The sequence below is a fragment of the Cynocephalus volans genome, chromosome 8 (genome assembly GCF_027409185.1).
Source record: "Cynocephalus volans isolate mCynVol1 chromosome 8, mCynVol1.pri, whole genome shotgun sequence".
Taxonomy (NCBI): domain Eukaryota; kingdom Metazoa; phylum Chordata; class Mammalia; order Dermoptera; family Cynocephalidae; genus Cynocephalus; species Cynocephalus volans.
In genome coordinates this window covers 57,821,363-57,839,595 of record NC_084467.1, presented here as the reverse complement: position 1 = coordinate 57,839,595, position 18,233 = coordinate 57,821,363, and the positions used below count along the sequence as shown (strand labels likewise).

Sequence of the window (18,233 nt, the reverse complement as noted above, 5' to 3'; positions counted from 1 at the left end):
AAAAATGCACTTGTTAAAGGACAGAATCAACAAGCTCCGTAACTGTAAGGACCCATCTTAAAGTCAGATTCATGTTGAGCATAACCCCATGAAAGCAAGGAGAGCCCTGACAGCCAGGGGAACCAAGTCCCGTCCTTGGTATGAGACTGGGAACAGTTAGCACATAGAATCATAGGCTCCTAGCGCGGGAAGGATCTTTGTGGCTGGATCACTGCAGGCTGTTTCTCTGAAACCCAGAGAGGTCAAGTGACCCCACCTCTAGTTGTGAACCGAGCCTGGAGCAAGATTCAGGTCATGTTAGTTGTTTCGCCACTGCAACACTCTGCTTCTCTATTCCTCAACCTCCTCCTATGAAAATAGAGCTTCCACTTGCTGCCCATCACCTTTTCCAAGGCGTCATGAAGCCACGAATTTCCCCCTCCTCCTGGGCTAGAAATTCAGCTGGAGTAGTGGGAAGATCAAGCAGGGATGGTGTAGAATCTACTCTCAGCCTGTAGAGGGAGCTCTGAGCACGGGCTGGGAAACGCCTGCCTGGAGCGCGCCGCGGCTTGCGGGCCCTCCCTGGCTTGCTGCAGCCCGGGAACGTGTCCTCCCCAGGCCTCCTTCCAGCAGCATTAGAAAAGCCCAAGATCTGGGAGGCAAACACATCGGCTTCAGCTTTTATTCTGCTTTTAGGAGGTGAGTGTGCTTGTGCACGTCCCTTAACCCTCCTGAGTTTCATCTGCGAATTGGGAAGGGTCGCATCTGCCTTGCCTATTCCAGGCTTAGAAAAAGACTGAACCTTTGACTGAAGTCTAGGAATTTATTCCAAATAAACAGACACGTGCCTAAAGATTTGTGTGCAACAGCTGATATCACACTTTTTGATCTCATGACCCCTTTGTACTCCTAAAAAAAAATCAGTGAGAATCCCAAAGAGCTGTTTCTATATGGGTTATATCTATCAATATTTACTATTTAGAAATTAATGCTGAGAAATGTTTAAAATATATCAACATTTAAAAATAGCAAGTCACATACATTAACATAAATAGCATTTTTGTGAAAAAAATTTCCAAAGAGAAAAAAAACACCTTTTTTTTTTTTTTTCAAATCTCTTTAATGTCTGGCTTCATAGAAAAGAGCTAAATATTCCTTTTGCACTGAGTCCAGAATGATTTCACATGTCACATAACCTCTGAGAAACTCCACTATGCACTGTGAGAATGAGAGAAAAAATTATTTTTAACCTTGAGGACTGCCTGAAAGCATCTGGAGGACACTGCAGAGTCCCTGGGGCCACACTTGGAGAACTGCTGGTGTTCAAGAATGTTTATCTATGTGTTATTTTCAGCGGGGAGACTCCCTTCTCCCCTCTCACCGCCACCGCCTGGTTCAGACTTGCATTTTATCGGGCAGACTCCAACAAAAAGCCTCAAAACTGGTTCCCTTTTCCCTATCCTCCCACCACTCCCAGCCATGGAGAGAATTCTTCATAAAACACTATGTGATTACGTCACTCCCCTCCTCAAAATTTTCAAATGATTTTCCACTGCCTGGTCAATGAGGCTCATACGCCTAAGGGTCAGGCTTGGTGATCTGACTGCAGCCAAAATTGCCAGCCTTAATTCTCACTGGGCCCCATTGATGTGCCTGATCGTGTTAGCACACGCAGACTGCCAGTCCTCCCTTGCAATGCCCCCACGTCCCTCTCCTGGGCTTTTGTTCCTCCTGGTCCCTTTGCTTGCTACACCCTCTCCCCCATCCCCTCCCATTCTGTTTTGCTTTCAGACTCTTGCCCCCTGCTGGAGATCTTCTACAACATTCTCAAATACTTGGTTTACCCTCTTTTATACAAAGTAGGATATTCTGATGTGTGGCTTTTGATCCAGGTGTTCTGAGGTAGGTATCCGAAAAAGTTGCTTTATCAGTTTCCTATTGCCACTGTAACAAAATGCCACAAACTTAATGGCGTAACAGCATAAATATATTATCTTACAGTTTTGGAGTTCAGAAGATGGAAATGGTTCTTACAGGCTAAAATCAAGACGTTGGCAGAGCCTCATTCCTTCTGTAAGCTCTAGGGAAGAATCCGTTTCCTTGCCTTTCCAGCTTCTAGAAACCTCCTGCATTTCTTATTTTATGGCCCCTTCTTCCATCTTCAAAGCATGTCACTCCAACCTCTTCTTCCCTACCATCTCCACCCCCCCACCCCCCCACCCCCGCTCTCTCTCCTCTTCTCTCTCTGACTCAACTGCCTCCCTCTTATAAGAGCCTTTATGATTACATTGGATCCACCTGGCTAATCCAGGGTACTCTCCCCCATTTCAAGGTCGTCAGTTTAATCACATCTTCAAAGCTCCTTTTGCCGTGCAGTGTAGCATATTCACAGTTACAGGGATTTGGATGAGGACACCAGCAGGGAGCATTATTCAGTCTACCACAGTTGCTAAGAAGAGGAAAATCAAAATCCATCTTCCATGAGTTGCTCAGGTTTTGGAGTCAGACGTACATCCCTAGCTGGAGATAATGCTCGTTCATCTGATTGCTTTGAAGATTAAATGAGATAATCCGCATGAAGTATAATGACAGCTACATAGTGATCACTTGCCAAATGTCTGTGACAATTATTATTGGCCATTTTTATGGCATTTTACCACCACCTCACTCAGAGTTCCCTTCACAGCACTGTCATACTTCAAAACTTTTGAATTTATTTTGGATGACTGTTTAGTGCGTGATGATTTTTTAATTGATTTCTAATTATGTAAGTATTACCCTAATACATTCTTCTTACAGAAAATTTGTTTAATCTATCTCTCTCATATTTAATCATGAACTCCACATGGGCCATAACTATATTACACACCATCAAAATCTCAGAATTTTTATTCAATAGTGAATACATACATAGTTAACACTCAATAAATATCTGTGGAATTAATGAATTAAACCTAACTTTTAAAATACCTTTCTGGTTTCCCATTGCCTTCAGAATGATGTTCAAGTTCTTTACTTAGCATGACAAACAAATTTTTGCAAGATCCAGTCCCAACTTCCTTCAAATTTCACTTCCCAGCACTCCCGACCAGCCTTGTACCCTCCCCTCCAGCAGTAGTGAACTTGCCCTGCTCTCTTGGGCCTCCAGGCCTTTTCTTGTGCCTGGATAGTTTTCTATGACTGGAATGGCCTCTCCCCACCCTCAACGACAGAAACACACACACACACTACCCCCTCCTTGTCACCTTGATAATTTGCATTGACCCCCTCTTAACCCAACACTTCACCTGGACAGCAACCCCCCCTCACCAATGCCCCCACATTCTGGATAGAGGGGCCTACCAGATCTTCCATAGTACCTTGACCTTCTATCCATCCTAGCTTGAAGCCCACGATAGTGTAACTGCCTGCCCATCTGATAGTTCCTTCTGCATCCTCCACCCCCTACAACCAATAAGATCTTTAAGGTCAGGGACTAGGTCTTGCTCCCTGTCATATCCCGAGAATCTAGCAGGTACCTGAACAAAGTGGCTACTCAGTTACTGTTAGCTGAATGCCTGCCTCTGCCTCTGTCTCTAGAATGTAAGCACCTCGGCTGCAGGGACTATGTTATTTATCTTCACATCCTTAGACTCTAGCAGGGTGTCTGGCAGGAACACAGTGGGTATTCAGCAAATGTTTGCCGGATGGCCTGGTCTCTCCACAAGATGCCCTGCCTATGTTAATAGTCAATTACAGGTTGTATGCTAGTCACCACTGCAAGACTCTGGGAGGGATTAAAACATAAAACAAACAAACAAACAAAACCACTGTCCTTCCTTCTGGTGCTTACTGGAGCACCCAGTGAGCAGGACCCAATGTAAATGTTTATTGATGATTTCCACAAATGCTTCTCAATGGATTCCACTGGTACTCTTCTTGCCAAGAAGTATGTCTAACAGCAAAAGAGGCTAAAGCATGGTCCTAAAATAGCCACTATTTCCCTTATTCTCAGCTCTTCTCTCCCTCCAGCTCTCCTGCATTCATCAGCTCCACACCTGACCACTTCCTTCTATAGATAATGCCAGGGCTCCCAACACACTTCAGCAAACCAGCCCACCTGCTATGTGTCCAGCATCATCCCTTCCTCCTCTCTTTTCCACTTTATTGACCTTTATCCTCCTCAGGATCGCAGATTGTGGCATCCCCTGCCCCAATCCACTCCTATCTCACTTGGCAGTCCCCACAGGCTCAGAGAGACAGTCCTATCTTCTGAAACAGAGCAAAGCCATGGCTCCAGTGGCAGAAGAAAGGACAGTTAGTGGCAGGAAATAGGTGTGAGCAGAGCAGACTCCAGAGCACCCAGACACACCCAGCAAAATGGCAGATATAGTTTTATTTCGTGTGTTAGAGAAAAAAATAGTGTCAGTCTCCAATTAGGGAGCACATGGCTGACTGTGTAACTGTATCCTTTGTAACTGTTTACCTAGTTAGTTGCTTTCCAACCATCCTCATCAGCTGCAAGCATATTAAACACCTACTATGAATTGGAGGGGAGTGGAGATAAGGGAATCAACATTTGAAAAGAGACTACTATGTGCCAGACAAGCACTGTGGTGTGCATCTTTATACAGTCATGTGCCACAGAACGACTTTTTGGTCGACAAGGGACCGCATATACAATGGTGGTCCCATAAGATTATAATGGCTATACCATATAGCCTAGGTGTGTAGTAGGCTATCCATCTACGTGTGTGTAAGTACACTCTATGATGTTCACGTGAAGACAAAACTGTCTAATGACATATCCTCGTCGTTAAGCAACATATAACTGTACACGTCAGCTCTTTAATCCTCACCAGAACAAGCACAGAAACCAAAAGACCATACAGTAGTAGATGCTTTATCAGCTGCATCTCCCAGAGCCTCAGAAAGTTTTAAGTGGTTACAGCCGGTAAGCAGCGTTGCTACGATCTGAACCCAGTTTCTACAAAATTCATGCTTTTTACACTAGACGGTTTTCTGTCATTGAGCAGCTGCTGTATGACGGGCACTTTGCAAATGATATTCCACAGAATCCTCCCCACTGCACTGTGGGAAGTGGTTTCATACAACCATTTTACAGGTGAGGAAACCAAGGCTCAGAAAGATGAGGTATTTTGTCCAAGTCCATATTTATAAATCAGAAGATTTCACATTGAAATCTAGAAAAAAAAATTAAAAGATAAAAACAGCTCTAGCTATGTTAAGCAGTAAAAGATTACAGGAAATCTTTTGTGTGTTTACAAAATCAGTGGAAGAGCTGGAGGAGCAGGCTCTAGGCTGGGCCCCCAGGAATGGCACCCAGAGCAACACTCAGACCAGCCGGCCGAGCTGGTATCCCAACTGCTGACTTCAGGCTCCTACCACCTCAACCACAATCCAGGATCAGCGAGCTGCCATTTTCAGTGTTGTCTCTGAGTCAGCCAGAATGCAACAAAAACATGGGGGACCTGGGCAGCTCCACCTTCATGCCCACTTAACTCGATTCTCATTCTGTGTCTCCTGTGAGTTCATCTGAATGGTGGACTCTAATCATACCCAGACCAATAAAGGAGGCTGAGAAAGTGGACTTTACCTTTCCAGCCTCTGCAGTTCAGGAAGGCATGAGGAGGAAGGAGGGACAGATGCTGAGTGAGCCATTCTGCTGTATCTGTCATATGGGGGCTGCCATCTGCTGGAGCTGAAAAGCCCCCTTAAGAAGAAGCCAGTGATCAAGTCCTCCTACTCATATGAGCACTTTGTATGTTGCTAATCTGTTGCTTCTATTTGCTATATAGCACCCCTGTGTGAATCCACATCTTTTTTGCCTATTCACTCTGCCTATGATGCAAACCCAAACTGCTTTTGGACCTCCTTCGGAATTTGCCTAACACATATGCTTAGACCCTATGAACTTGTAAACTTGCATCGTCTGGTTTGTTTTACCCACTGTGGTATGGAGATAACAACAATGACAATAATAAGTAACACATATGAAACATTTATCATAAGTTATGCACCCTCCTAAATGCTGTTCACGTATTAATTCATGTGATATACTGCTTGTGGAATTGTCACATGAGGATTAAGTGAAGTTACATAAGTGTCTGGCTCTTTGTGCCAGGGACACAGTGGTGCTTGGTGACAGTTATTATCATCAAGGGTCAAGGGCTGGAAACCAAGGCCTGCCTTGGCCTGACACAGTTTGGAATGCTCTTCCAGGCACGGTGCCTTGGTTTGCCTCTGTGCACCTACCCTATGGCCTGTGCAACTTTGATTCTGCCCCTAAAACACAGATAACCCTGACTCATCTCTTTAACTTTCCCACATGGTTAGGATGCATTTGAGGCATCGGTGGGTCTTATTCTTTTCTATATTATAATCCCAACACCTAGCACAGTGACTGGTGCATGTAAGCATTCAATCTATGACTGCTGGATAAAGATAATAGTGTGTAAGGGAGTTTATGACTAGGCTTGAACCTTGCGAGATAAAGACCCTGTCAAGTATAAATTCCACTGGAGTCCTAAGGAATATGGGCACATTGGCATTTGAAGAGCAAAAAAAGATATTTTGTAATACATTAGGGAATGACATTCCCTTGGAGGATGAACTATTGGAAAATACCAAAACCCAGGGCTGTTTCCTACATGCCTGGCAGAAGCCTCGTTCAGGGGGTGGGTGTGACACAGTGCTGAGACAAGCTTGCTATTCTCAGAAATGAACATTTCCTAAAGGTCAACTTCACAGATCCATCAGCTACTTTATATGCAGCACATCAGCATCTCCCAGGGTCTTCAGTCATGTTGTCAGGGACTGATGGGTTCAAGGTCAATTACAGAATTCTACCCAACCAGGATTTGTTGTGCCCACCTTGTGGAAGAGTCAACTCACCCCTCTGGAGCTTCTGCTGCCTGCGAGGCACTGGTAGGCACTTCCATCACAGCACTAACTTTAATCCTTCTTATCCATCCTATGGGTGGGTACTGTTGCTAACCACATTTTCAGATGAGGAAACTAAAACTTGAAAAACCTGAGAAACTTGCTCAAGGCCTTTCACCTGAGTGGTGGAGGAATCAGGCTTTGAACTGTTTCAGGGCTGTCTGACTGCAAGACAATGTGCTAATCACAGCAGGAGCTAGCACTTTGACCTTGTCCTTTTATAGCACCTCTCACAATTGTAACTCCTCAACTGTGTCATGAGTTTATTGTCTGCCTTCCTGGCCAGACCATCTATCTGCTCCAGGAGGGCCACAGCCATGCCTGTGTTGTCCACAGCTGTGTTCTCAGCACCAGCACATAATGGGTCTGGCACAAAATGGAAACCCACTTCTATTCATTGAAGACATTTTAAAATAAAAGAATGAAATTCATGAACAAAATGACATAGATCCTGCTCTCCAGCATTATTGGCTGTCATTTGAATTGTTACAATAATTTCTTTATTGTTTCCACATTTCTGCTAATTTTCCCCTCCTCCATAGGGGGATCAGCTTGATCTTCCTTAAGAAGCACACCTGAGCACATTGTAGTCCTGCTGAAAGTTGTCACTAGTACTCCATTCCCTGCAGGATAAGGTTCAAGCTGCTGGGAATGACCTGGAAGGTCATTATGTTGCGTCAGTCTGCCTCTGGAACCTGATTTCGCTGTTCCTCAGCGAACCCCAGTCCCACCCCCATTGACCCTATAACACCAGCATTCTGAACTAGCTCCCTGTTCCCCAAACTTTCTTTCTTTATCTGAAATCCTCTCCCCACCTCCAATCAACCCCTCAGCCCTATGCCTTGCTTTTTGTGCCTGATAGACATCAACTCACTTTTTTTTCCAGTTGAGGTAAAATAAGATAAATTTCCCTGTTTTAACCACTTTAAAGTGTACAATTGAATCACTTCCATTACATTCACAATCTTCTGCAACTATTACCACTATCAAATTACAGAACACTTTTGTCACCCCAAAAAGGAATCTCATACCTGTTAAGCAGTCACTCCCCAATCCTCTCTTCCCCAGCCTTGGCAATCTGCTTTCTGTCTCTATGGATTTGCCTATTCTGAACATTTCATATAAATGGAGTCATGATATGTGGCTTTTTGTGTAACCCATCTTCTAAGACTCAATTCAAAGCTTACCTCCTCTACAAAGTCCTTCTTGACCTTTTCAAATGGCTGTGACCTCCTTTGTACATCTTTCCAAATTTTTGTCGGCACCCCTCTGCTTCTACCATGGTACCTGTAATTCTTATTTCCACTTATTTGTGTAATGTCTGTCTCCTATCCTTAGCTTGTGAGCTTCTTGAAGTCAGAGAGCTTGCTGCTATTCATCTTTACGTTTGCAACATCTCCTACAGTGCCTGGCACACAGCAGGTTCTGACAAATGTGTGCCGAAATGTATATACGGTAGTGGTTCTGGAACCTGACTACCCGGATTTCAGTTCTGACTCTACTGCTTCCAGTTGTGTGAGACTGGGCAAATTACTTAACCTCTCTGTGCCTCAGATTCCTTGAGGTACAATGGTAATGATAGTAGAATCTACATCAAAAGGCTGGTGTGAGTGTAAGACACTCAGAAAAGTGCCCAGCACATAGTAGTGTTCCATAAACATTAACCTGATTGATTATTTAAAAAATCAATTATTTAGTTAAATAATTAAATAAATGAATTATTTATTTATTATTATGATAGATGTCATTCACAATAGAAACTCAAAAAATGTGCTGGGGGAGTGTGGAGTAGGAACACATTAATATCGACTGGGAGTTAACAAGGCTCTTTGGAAGAGGTAGAAAAGGAACTGGTCTTTGACAGTTGTGTGGGCACTCAAAGAGTAGATGTGAGGAGGCACAGAGAGGACCAGAAAAGGACATTAGAGGCCTAGAGAATAAGGCTTGAGCAAACACCAGTGGGAGAAGGTGTGCTGGGCATATTCCAGAAGGGTGTGGCTGCAGTAGAAGGTGTGGAGACTCATTCAGCAGGAGATAGTCTTTGAAGAGTAGGTTGGGACCAAGCTTGTAGTGAGTCTACAGGCAGTGAGATACTATGAAATGCAAAATTGAATGTGAAGTATCCAGAATAATCAGATCATGGTTTAGGAAGATAACTCTTGTGGCCACAGGAGGATGGGTTAAAATAGGTAGAGACTGGGTACTAGGCTTGTGAATTCACATGCCTACAGAGGGCAGGCAAGGAACTGAAATGAGTAAGGCAGTCTGGAGGAAAGAGGCAATAGATCCCTGGCCAATGACCCTTGTATACCTTCTGCTCCTCAGTGGGCAGCTGCTGCTCAATTGCAGTCATTGCGGCCATGCAGATTCTGGGTCCAGTGTTACCAGATTTTTCTATTCTTCAAGGAAAGTCAAACAACATAGATTTTTATGTGATTCTAACTTTTAAATATGAATTTGTAAGTTAAAATGGCCCTCAGGCCACCTATGTGGGGTCTCTGAGGAAAGAATAAACTATTGTAATAGTCCAGGGAGAAGTGATCATGTCCTTATCGAGGGCAATGTCAATGGGAACCAAAGATGGGAACAGAGAGCTCAGGCCTGGTGGAAGTAGGATCAACTGGATTTGATGACTGCCTGGAAGAAGGAGATGAATAGGAAATATTGAAAAAGACTCTGATGTTTTCAGCCTATATGACTCAGAGGAAGCTGATGCCCCAGGCAGCTTCATAAAATGGAACCAGAATAGCTCTTGAATCAGACAGAACCGGTTCAAACTCAGCTTCACCATTTACTAGCTGTGTGACCTTGAGAGGGTTTCTTAACCTCTCTGAGCCTCGGTTTTTTCATCCATTATATGAGGGTAGTATTAATACATATTTCATAGGGTTGTTTATAAAGATTAAATTGGATCATGCATGTAGAGTACTTAGAGCCAAGTCTGGCACATAGTAAGAGCTCAAATGTTTGTTGTTGGTATTTATTGGTAATACCATTTCATTCTACTTTCAGGAAGAGCCTCCAGTTTTCATTTGGTGCTTTGTACTATCCCCATTCCCCCATGCAGGAGTATCATGCGACCCAGGCCTGGCCAATTAGGACACTGCATTCCTTCTGGTGATAGTGATTGGTTCAGGGACCAAGTCAGACAGTTTGAGAATGGAGTCAATATAGAGTAAGCAAAGTTGAAAGATGAAAGAGAAATGAAGACCTTCTGGAATATTTGATTTTCTGCATTATGCCACACCTGAAATCAACTATACACCTGGACTTTTCAGTTCATTCCCCTTTAGATCATGTCATTTTGGATTGGATTTTCTGACATGTGTTACCAAAAGAATCTTAATTGATTTTATTACTACAACCACTGTTATTATGACCTTTTAACCTAGATTCCAAATGATGGCATAGCTTTAGTGGAGTTTAAAGCCCACAGCCTCAGGGAAGGCTGTCTCCAGACATGGTCCTCTGGAGAGGAGGTCCTGTTCCTGAACACCTAAGATGAGAGGGTAAACATGACATGTATCTACAAGAGGCCCAAGGTACCTGTAAAGGCATCCCAAGGCAGGAACCTATCTTGTCACAACCCACTAGCACCTGCAGTCCTTGAAATCCACAATTCCAGTTTGAGGGTGAGGCAACAGGCAGTAGGCGCTGTCTTCTGCCATTTCTGGGGTTCTTGTCAGGGTACCAGAGGAGAATCTTGGGTGGGACACTGGCTGAAGAAGCAGAAGGTGGGTGAGATCTACAGGCTAAAGAGACCCTGGATGTGTTGACAGAAGACCATCACTTTCACCGTGATCCTCCAGGGATATGGTGCCTAGGACTCAGCCAGCTCTGTTGTCACATCCTAGGGAGTAATGAGGGAGGTGTTAGATGGACAGAGCTCTGGCTGACACTTGGGAGATGGATTTTAACCTTGTCTCCAAAACTCAGTAGCTATTTGATCTAGGACATTCTACTTGCCTTTCTGATCCTTATTTTCCTCTTCAGTAAAGCAAAGACAGTAATAGGTATGCTGGTAGAATTTAATAAAATAACACTTGCATAGTTAAAATGCTTAGCACAGTGTCTGAAACATAGGAAATATGTCCTTAGCAAATATTTCTTTTTTCCTCTCTGGACCTCAAGGTACTCATTTACAGAGTGAAGGAGATGAGGCTAGAATATAATTACTGGATAATCCATGAGGTTCCTTTCACCCTGAAAATATTCTAAAACATTCCACATTTGTTTAGCTTATTTAAGGTGGTAAGAACCATACCGCAAGTTTATCATGACACCACAGAAACACAACCCTTTATCCAAAACCCTTGATGCCAAATATAATTCATAACTATTTAGTAATCTTTACTGAATTATTTAATAGGGTACTGCTGCTCCATACAGAGCATATAATAGAATACCTCCAGTGAAGGATGGGTGGCACACTTGTGGTAGTTTTAAAATATTATTTTAAAATTATTTGGTATTCCTTTCTTCAGGGAGTGGAACCTAATTCTTCCCTTCTTGAGTGCGGACTAAAGTTGTTGACTCTCTTCTAAGAAACAGGAGCAAAAGGGGCAGTATGAAAGGCAGGACCGAAGGCCCAGCCCCGTCTGTCTGGATGCAGGCAAGAAACAGAGCACACCTGGGGTCCTTAGGCAGGAGCCGGGGGCAGCATCCCTGGGAGCACACCAAAAACACCACTTCTGTGCAGGGGTCCACCACAGCCACCACCACAACCATGGCTGCTGCAAAAGCAGTGGATGCCACAGCAGTAGGCACAACTACCATGCAGGCAGCCTGCCAGCCACTCAATTTCATTGACACAAGGAGAGTCACCAGCAGAGATCAGAAGAAAACGAAGTCTCTTTCCTCAAAACACATTCCAGAATAATAGAAGCAGCAGCTGCTCTATGACATGACCAGACATCAACACAGAGAAACTAGAAATATGAAAATCCAGGAAAATATGACACCACCAAAAGAATACAGTAATTTTCAAATACTAGACCCTAGGGAGCAGGAAACCCTTGAAATGACTGAAAAGGAATTCTGAGCAACAGTCTCAAGGAAACTCATTGAGATAGGAGAAGACTCAATTAGACAACAAAATGAAACAAGAAAAAAATCCAGGATCTGAAGGAGGAAATTTACAAAGAGATTAATACCTTAAAAAAAATGGAACATTTTGGGCCGAGCCCGTGGCGCACTCGGTAGCGTGCTGCGCTGGCAGCGCGGCGACGCTCCCGCCGCGGGTTCGGATCCTGTACAGGAGTGGCCGGTGCACTCACTGGCTGAGTGCCGGTCACGAAAAAAAAGACAAAAAAAAAAAAAAAAAAAAAAAAATGGAACATTTTAATATAGATGTTTACAGGTATAAATTTTCCTCTAAGCACTGCATGAGCCCTTCACCCTATAAATTTTAATATGTTGTGCTTTGATTTTTATCTCAAAGTGCTCTCTAATTCCCCTGTGATACTTCTTTTTAACAATTGTTTATTTAAGAGAGTATTGTTTAATTTCTACCCATTTATGAATTTTCTAAATTTCCTTCTGTTACTGCGGTCATAGAATATATTTTCTATGAACTTAGTCACTTTAAATGTATTAAGACTTGTTTTGTGGCCAAAAATAAAAAATAAATAATTTTAAAAATACATGTAAATCTACAATTATCTCAATAAAAATTTTGATTAAAACAAACTTATGGTGAAAAAATAAGTGACAAGGTGAGGCTTCAGAGACAAGGTTATACAAGGCATTGTGCTTCCTCCTGCCAACAGCCACTGACTGAGCCATGTTACAAGGGAATCCCTCAGCTCCAGTCGAGCCTTCAGATGACCACAGCCCCAGCACCACACAGGAGACTGTGAACCAAAACCACCCAGCTAAGCCACTTCTGAATTTCTGACCCACAGAAACTGTGAGATAATAAATGTTTGTTGTTTTAAGTCACTGAATTTTGGGATAATCTGTTATGTAACAATGAATAATAGAACCTCACAATCAAGCATATTGATATTTTTGCACCGAAATACATAAATATTCACAGCAAGTGGCTTAAATGACATCTATAAATAAACTTAGTTCAGTTCATGTCAGTTTTAACTGCCAAATGAGTTATCCCAAACTTCAGAAAAGTATTTTGGTTTTCAGAGCATTTTAATTTTAATTTGTTTGAGGAGTATAGATGAGAAATTGTGGATTGGGATTACATAATGCAAAACACTCAGGGGACATTTTTCAACCCCAGTGTGCTTGTTAGAGAATGACTATCTCAGGGAACCAATGATGTGAACTGAGTTAAAAGATGTTTTTATATTTATATTAACTTCCTTCTTCACTAAACTGTATACTTGGCACATATGGGTTTTCTTATCCTCACAGACTTTGCAGCCAGCAAGAGCCTTAGAGATCATCTAAGCAAAGCTTATCCAAAGTATGGTAAGGGGATCACCCTCATCAGAATTGGGAAGCAAAGGTGATGGTGTGCGTGTGTTAAGGTAACTGTAATTCAGATTCCTAGGCCTTCCCTAGATCTACTGAATCAGAATCTCACAGGCAGGCCTAGGAACAGTAGTAACTTTATGGCATTAGGTAACTCAGTCAAACTCTTTAAACCTGAATTTCTGAATCTATGAAATGGGAAGAATAATATCTGCTTCTTAAGGTTGTTGGGAAGATCAAAGGAAATGATTTAAGAAAAGTGTCCAACACGGTACCTGAATAAAAATGGTTTCTGAGTTGAATGATATAGTCAAGGGGATTATCATGCCTGGGGATTGCATGACATCACCTGCACTTCCATCTGAGGTGTCAGGTCAGTACAGCAGCTTACACATGGTAACAATAACAACAACACAATTATTGAATGTTCATGTGCCAGGTACTGCTCTAAGCACTTAATATTTACTAAATTCTCATAACAACCCTATGAGGTTGATGCTTTTTTTTAAAGGCCTATTGTACAGATGAGGAAACTAAGGCACAGAACAGTTAAATAACATGCCCCAAGTCATAGCTTCCAAGTGGCAGAGCCAGGACTTGAACCCAGGCAGTCTGGCTCCAGAGACCCTAGGTAATTCGTAAAAGTAAGCCTTACCAAGGCCTGCTCACCTTAACACAAGAGGGACCTCAAGTCCCAAAGTGTCCTTCTTTCTTGGTGAACATCTGATACTCTGCCTCAGAGATACAGCTGAAGGATGAGCCCCCAGATGAACTGCAGATCCCAGCAAAGTTAGTTCTCAAGCTCTCACCAGGACTATGTTTGGATGAAACAGAAGGAAGCACTGGAAGGCACTGGGTCTGGGGCAAGAGGATACTTTCTGGGAGAGAAGTCCAGGCAGGGACCTGGAGGCTCCCCAAGAGCAGATTACTTTGTTTCAGTTTGCCTGGCCGACTTCAGCTTCAGCACCTTCAAGCACTCCATTCCCTCTGCCTGGAATTCTCCTTTGGCTATTTTATCCTTTCAGTCCTCTATACTTCAAGTTTAATTCTTTACATCCTCAGAGAGGCCTTCTCTGATTATTCCATTCAAAATAAATGTCTTGTCTCATCCTCCACTCTTGACTTTCTCTATAACAGTCTATTCATTATTTCCTATCAGCACTTACCATAATTTGTCATCATTTTATTTATCTGTTATTTGTTTTTCAGTTTTCCCCCCTGCTCCAGAAGGGGAGCATGTCTGTCTTCTTGGTTTCTGTAAACTCCAGGGCCTAATTGTAACCAGGGCCTGGTACATAACTGGTTCAGTCAGCACTTGCTGAATGCGTGGGTGAATGAATGGGTTGAAAAAACATGAATGGGTACTCTGGCCTTTCCCTCTCCACCCACTCAGACACTTGCTCCTCATCACTTTGCCCTGCACTTTTCCCTTTGAAGAGAATTACTGAGATAAGGCAAGGGACATACAGGCTTTCAGCACCTCTCACTGTCCTCAGCAGGGGATTTCTCCCACCCCTCAACCCAAGTCTTTACCACAAAGCACTCACATCCTTTGGCAGGAAAGCTGAAATGGGCACAAATAAGTGATCTGAGCAGAGTAGGTGTAGGGCTCAGAATATCAACTTATGTGTTTTTAAAAGGAACCAGCTGTGCAACTTCTAAGTCTTTATTCCTAGAAAGAAAAGTAGAATGGAATTGGTGATTCACACTACAGGGGGCAATGGGTTTGTTTTTTTTTTTAAGCTAGCACCAGCATCAACAACTGTACACAAGATCTCTTAATCCGTTCAATGAAACCCAAGGTTCAAACAGATTAATCCACAGCTGAAATGACAGCTGAAGACAAGTGATGGCAGAGAGAAGGCACCAGGCCCCATCCCACCATCCCAGCTGTAAACAGTCCATAGTCCTATTGACCTTGGAAAGAAAAAAATATTGAAACATGGCTGTGGACAGGGGAGTAACTTTGCTGTTGAATGTATTCTTCTCCCTGTGGAGCCCTGGGAAAGTGAAACTGACAGCTCAGGATGACTTCAAAGTGGCAAATGGTGCAATTCAATGAGGAAACCAGGCTACGTGATCATTAAGACAGCAGAATCTCACAGATGACAACCCCCAGAAATAAAATGCCAAGCATAGTCCAAGTCATCAGAAAGCCTCTGGAGCAGGAATTTCCAGCTTGACAGAAACCACACACTGAGTGTTCAAAGTGAAAAGAAGAACATTATCCCAATTCTTTGCACTTATGTTGTTTCTGAAACTTGGAATTAATTAGTCAACTAAATAGTTGCTCTGAAATTCATTCAATATGTTTTAGCTCTTTGACCTTGGGTAACTAATTTGACTCTCTGGGTCTCCATATCCTTCTGTGGGATTGAAATAATTGCAGTATTTGTAAATATTAAGTAAATCATAATACCTGTAAAAGCTTCGTTCTGTGTCTGACACACAATTAAGGCTATGAAACCTTTTTTATAGCATTATGAAAAAAAGTTTTTACAGATGTTTATAATGGTTACAGCAAATATGCTCACAATGAGGCTTGTGTATACACCCATCACATTGTATCCTAATACCAGTTTGCTTTTCAAGGACTCATTCTTTGTGTACCCCAGTGTCAGCCAATTACTTAGCAAATAATAAGCATACAATATGTATTTGTGACCAACCATAAAGGCATGTTACTCTGAGGTTATAAAATGAATAACACATGGTCTTTGCCCTTGAAGAGCTGATAGCTCAGTGGGGGAGAAAGACACTAAACAAAGTCCCATAATGTGATTAGTTAGAGCTGTAAAAGAGGTATGAAAAGATTGCTCTTGGAATTTGCTTAGCTAAAGGGAATGAGGGAAGGAGGTGATGTACAAGCCAACCTTAAAGAAGTGGAGGAAGATGGCTTGAAGGAGGTGACATCTGAACTGAGTTTTGTCTTACAGGACAGGGGAAGGCAAACATTTTCTATAAAGGGCTAAATAGTATACATTTGCAGCTTGTGAGTCCTCCAGTCTCTGTCACAACTCCTCCAACTCTGTCTCTGTAGCAGGAAATCAGCCACAGATAATATGTAAACCAATGGCATGGGCGAATGTGGTCCATGGGAGGCCATATTTGCTCATGAATCCTATTAGCCAACAGGGCAAAGAAACTGCCCCTCTGGCTTCCCAAGGATGTCATGTACAAGAGTGTCCATGCTGAGGAGCCCTTCTCTTAGTCACACTTGCTCTTCACATTGGTTATCAATTGCTGTGCTACAAATTATCTCAAAACTTAGTGGCTTAAGTCAACTGCATCTATCACCATTTCTGTGGGTCAGAAAGAACTTAACTGGGCAGTCCTAACTCGGGATTTATTGTGAGACTGTAGTCAAGATACCAGCTGGGGCTGCAGTCATCTGAAGACTCAGCTGGGGCTGGAGAATCTGCTCTCAAGGTGGTTCACTCACTTGGCTGACAAGCTGGTGCTGGCTGTTGGCAGGGAACCCCTCTTCCTCCTCAGGTGGGCTGCCTGTGTGTCCATCACAACATGGTGGCTGGCTTCCCCCAGAGCAAATGACCCAAGGGATCAAGGTGGGAGCTATGACCCAGCCTAGTAAGTCACATGCTGTCAGTTTCGCCGTATTTTATTGGTCACGCAGACAAACATGGATTCAACATGGGTACAGACACTATGCAAGACATGAGTGCCAGGAGGCAAGGGTTGCTGTAGGCCATCTTCATGCTGGCTACCACACCCTTTCTGCATAACCACAGTGAGATGTGACTTACTACTTACTCTTGTCCCTGTCTCTCTTCTATTTCAGTTAAATGTAATCATAGAACCCTCAGAGAATCTGAATGTCCCTAATATTAATCATAAAAGACAATAAGAAGAGCCCCTCATTAATATGGGGACATTAAAAAGTTAAATGAATTCTTACTACTTCATCCTCCTGAAAAGCATGAGAGAGAATCAGGTACAAATATGGGAAGCTCCTCTCTAGCATTCTCCCAAAAGGAATGGCTTGTTGGATAGACCCATTAGTCGTTCCCCAGTTACTTCACTCTTTACCTTCCATAAATGAAGCTGACTCCAGAAATTGCTGAAAAACTTTACCTAGAAACACCATTTACTGTTCCCTAAACAAGCCCAATGGGAGCTATTTAAACAAACAACTCCTGAACCAATTCCACTCCTATCAAACTGTTTGCGACCCAGGATTCTAACGTCTTGGAAACGAAGAAACCATACTATTCTTTCCAGTCTCCAGCCTAACATGGCACCCATTTCCTCAGCAACCCGGACCAACAGTCTTCCTGCTTCTGCTGACGAGTCTCATAGGTCCTTTCTGGCTGGGCAGGGCCGGGGAGAAGCGTGGCAACATTGCTTCAGAGTGACTCTCCCTGGTACATGGGGGCTCTGTGTTTTGTGCCTGGGAGGAAAGAGAATTTTTGGTTGTTGTTGCTGTTTTTAAGTTATTTTGATTGTCCAGGTGACAGGAGATAATTGAGAGAGAAATAAAGGTGACAGAGGTGGATGGTATGTCATATGACCCAACTCCAACTTTGGGACTATCTTTGAAACTCTAGAATCAGGGAGATGAGGGCCAGTAGCTGAGAGAGACATCTTGGTTATGAGAGATGGTGGACTCTAGCCAAAAGTATTGTTTTTTGGGGACTCAGATGACAAAGTGTGGCACAGAAGTGAGATCATTCCCCATAGCTCCATCCAGAACCCAGCAAAACATGGGCACCCTGAGGCCTGGAGACAAGGGGTGTAGAGATTGGCGTCTTCATAATGAGTATTGTTGACAGAGGCAGCAGCAAGCTTGTTGATCAGTGTCGACAGCAGAGACATTGCTGAGAGGGAAGCCTCTGTGCATAATGGGGCCTGAGCCTTATGCA

The 18,233-nt window shown here is 43.1% G+C and overlaps 1 pseudogene; it reads right to left on the bottom strand.

The window, feature by feature from the left end:
* Positions 1–379: 379 nt before the first annotated feature.
* Positions 380–18,233, bottom strand: part of LOC134384162 (large ribosomal subunit protein eL34-like) — a 63,119-nt pseudogene continuing 45,265 nt past the window's right edge.